Source organism: Marmota marmota, unplaced genomic scaffold (genome assembly GCF_001458135.2).
Source record: "Marmota marmota marmota unplaced genomic scaffold, marMar, whole genome shotgun sequence".
Classification (NCBI taxonomy): domain Eukaryota; kingdom Metazoa; phylum Chordata; class Mammalia; order Rodentia; family Sciuridae; genus Marmota; species Marmota marmota.
The window spans coordinates 9,865,978-9,869,655 of record NW_026000153.1 but is presented as its reverse complement, the minus strand read 5'-3'; the positions used below and the strand labels follow the sequence as shown (position 1 = coordinate 9,869,655).

At 39.6% G+C, this 3,678-nt stretch overlaps 1 long non-coding RNA gene across 1 annotated transcript; it reads right to left on the bottom strand.

Annotated features, from left to right (window-relative positions):
- Positions 1-245: 245 nt before the first annotated feature.
- On the bottom strand, positions 246-3,457 carry LOC125611520. The gene is made up of 3 exons (XR_007341695.1): positions 3,184-3,457; positions 2,129-2,225; positions 246-435 (listed from the first exon to the last, which is right to left on the bottom strand). It is a non-coding gene; the product is annotated as an uncharacterized LOC125611520 (long non-coding RNA).
- Positions 3,458-3,678: the final 221 nt, after the last annotated feature.

Here is a 3,678-nt window from a genome sequence, read left to right as displayed (position 1 = left end):
GAGTGGCTATCCACTGAAATGGGGAAAGCTGTAGATGGAGCAAGCTAACAGGGGAAGTAAACAGAATCATTTTGGACACTTTGAGTCTCCTCTACGTACCCAAATAGAAGTGTTGAAAAGATAATATTTACATTGGAATATCTACATTTGGGAGCTATTGGCTTATCCATCAACCGAGAGCTGTCTTATTCCAATTTCTATTGTAGTTCATTTTGTACTGCTATACCAAAACACCTGAGACTGGGTAATTTATAAAACAAAATTTATTTTCTCATGGATATGGAGGCTGGGAAACCCAAGATCAGAGCACTGCGAGTTTCAATTGTCTGGTGAGAGTTGCTTTCTTCTTCCAAAGTGGTGCCTTGTTGCCGACCCTCCAGAGGGGAGGAATGCTGGGTCCTTACAGGTGCAAAGTCAAAAGACTGAATGAAATCACTGTGGCATGAGAACAGACAGAGGAGAAGCTCAATGAGACAGTCTTTATAAACTCTAAAGAATTTAGGGAGAAAAATAGGAAATGGCTAAGGAAATGGAGAAAGCATAACCAGTCAATAGGTATTAAACCAAGAGAGATTATCTTCCATCACTCTTCCAAGTTCACCTTCTCAATCATACATGAAGGTCCCCAAAAGTGTGTCTTGATGTCATGATGTTTTTTGGGTTTTTTTTGTTTATTTTGGTATTGGGGGCTGCCAGGGATGCTCTAACACTGAGCTACACTCCCAACCTTTTTTTAAGTTTTTTTTTTTTGTTGTTGTTGTTTGTTTGTTTTGTTTTAAAATTTTGAGACAGGGTCTCACTAAGTTGCTGAGGCTAACCTTGAACTTCGCAATCCTCCTGCCTCAGCCTCCCAAGTAGCTGAGATAACAGACATGGGCCACTGTACACAGCCTTTGATGTGTCACATCCCAAGGAGGGTTTCTACATGCTGTTCTCTACAACTAGAATTTTCTTTCTCCTTTTTCAACTGTTAACTGATGCTCATCCTTCAAAATGAATCTCCCAATGCTTTTAAGAAGCCTACGCTTCTCCCTAGTTTGATTTAGATGCCACCCCATGCGCTCCCCCAAACTGGGCATCATTTACCTTATCCTTAGCCTGCTAAACAGTGAATTCAGCCAACATTTCATCTTTTCCCCCAAATCTCAAAGAACAAGGTAGTGTGCTTATAATAGCATGCTTAGCATTAGGTCCAAACTCCAGCACATAGAGAATACCTTAAAAATAAACAAGTGAATGGAAGACAACCATAAAAATGCCTTACTTCACTCCATAGAAATGTCCTTAAGAAGCTAAATGTGCGTCAAAGTCCTTAGGAATTTTTTGTATTCGTAATCCTCTGTTAAACAAAATGGGTGGGAATGCTACTTAAATCAACTCTGTAGAAAGCTATTTTATAAAGCAAAGAATTCTATTATACCACACACATTTTTTAAAAAATCACCTCTAAATCAGCTGTTATTGCAAGTGTGGCTTTTATACATATATTTGGAATTCATATGCCATTCTAATAAAACAAATTTGAGGAGCTGTTTTGATATTGCCCTTTTATATATAATTTAAAATATACAGCTATATTTGGATATCTGGGGTAAAACAAAATTTAAAAATAATGCCAGAATATTTTAAAATAAATTCTTCCATCTTTAAGGGGAACTGAGACTAGCACATACCCTAATATTTCCTATGGCTATCAACTGTCAAATGAAGAATAGTTAAAATTATACACTAGTACTTTAATAAAGATGAAAATGTTATGCTCAAGTCATTGCATTAAAAAATTGAACACCTTTCAGGAACTTTTTATCACATGAAGGAAATTCTCTCTCAACTTTAAGAAGTTTTGTAATTAAAAAAAATTTTTTTAGTTATAGATGGACATAATATCTTTATTTTATTTTTATGTGGTGCTGAGGATCAAACCCAGTGCCTCACACATGCAAGGCAAGTGCTCTACCACTGAGCTACAGCCCTAGTCCAGAAGTTTTGTAATCTTATTAAAGAAAACAAACTCTGACCCCAAGGTCATTCTTAGACAAAGTAATTCTGTATGTTTATTAAATTAGGAAAGGTAGTTGTCAGAGGTCAAACATGCAGAAGATAAAGGTAAACTCTAAAGGAAAGTCACCTGGTGATCATTCGTTTCCCCTTTGACCATGAGCAAGATTCCACAGGAAGAATGGGTGTCTTGCATGACCAAGAAGGGATTCAAATGTTGGATCTGCCTTTAGAAGAAAAATAAAACAATAGTGGAAAATTGCAACAAAATCCTTTTAAGCAATACCCTGACATCCCCCTAGGACCAGCTCTTAAGCCTTCCACAGGCCCTCACTCCTGTTTTTACTTTTCTATCTTGAATGCCTGAGGAGTGTTTGGCAGGAGAAAATCAATTTAGCAACTTGGTTCTTTCTTCTAGATTTGCTACAAGCAGAGTTCAGTTACAGACTGACTTTGAGAGTATTCTGGGCTTCTTTCCGTCTCTTGAGATTTACCAAACATCCTTCAGTTAAGGAGTCCAAAGCTGGTTGCCAGAGTGTTAAATTACCACCTCGTTGCTTGAGTGGGACTCAGTGAAGTCTTTCTCAATATCAAGCTTATCTTCCTGACAGACTGTAAAGAAGAGGTTTAACAGGAGCCAAGGAGGAACACCTTGCAAAAGCAGCCTCACCAGTCCCAGCCTCCTGAACACCTCCGTCAGACTCTGGGCCGTGTGTCCCACACACAGCAGCCATGGTACCTAATTGTGTTGCCATTAGAGGAATTATTTGTTCATGTCAATCACAGGACTCAACCCAGAAAATGGCTGCAGGCCAACCCATGCAACTATGACTTCTCCCCCGCACAAGCGTGCAATGGGATGTAATCCTCTTAGAGTGGCTGTTGTTCAAGGCTGGCAAAGAATGCTAGATTTGCATGCGTCGGGAGTTTGTGGGAAGACCACTCTACTTACCTAAGAACACATTAGAGGAGACTGTCCCTCTTGAAAACTCACTTGGTTAACCCTTCACAACTCATATCTCCCATTGGGTATCAGGCTTCAAGCCTGAAGGTCATTATTAATATTAACAGTGTTTAGTTGACTTTCTTGTCAGGCATATTTCCCCCATGCAGCATGTGTATAAACAATGGCCAAAACAGCAGTCAGGAAAATATACATGAATACACATCATTATCCACACTTACCTTGTGGGCCAGAGTATAGGCCCTGAAATGTGATAACACGTCAGGAGGTGACTGTGGTCACACATGGTATGGCATGTAAACTTAGCTGTCCCATCCTGGGAGAGTTCTAGAGTCGATCCCATCATCACGATGAATTGGGTCTGGTTTTCGAACTTCAGGATTATTGTTCTTACCTTCTCCTACAGCCGTCTCCCTAAAGATCGTTCCAAAACTGAGTGTTAAGACATGATGCCTCACCCACAAGAAGCATAAACCACACTTTACATAATTATTCCTTAGATTTACTGGATTCGAGTTCCACGTGGGTGAGAATTTAACTCAGCACCTGGCAAAGGTTAGGTCCATAGTTCATAGTTAATAAATGAATACTGCACTCAATTCTTGCAGCCTGGAAAGCTTTCTCAGCATTTTGATAGCCTAAGAGCTTCTGCATGAGACAGCCTCAGGTATATTGCAAGCTTAAAGCATGACCCTGGCAGTATCATTAGATTGCGG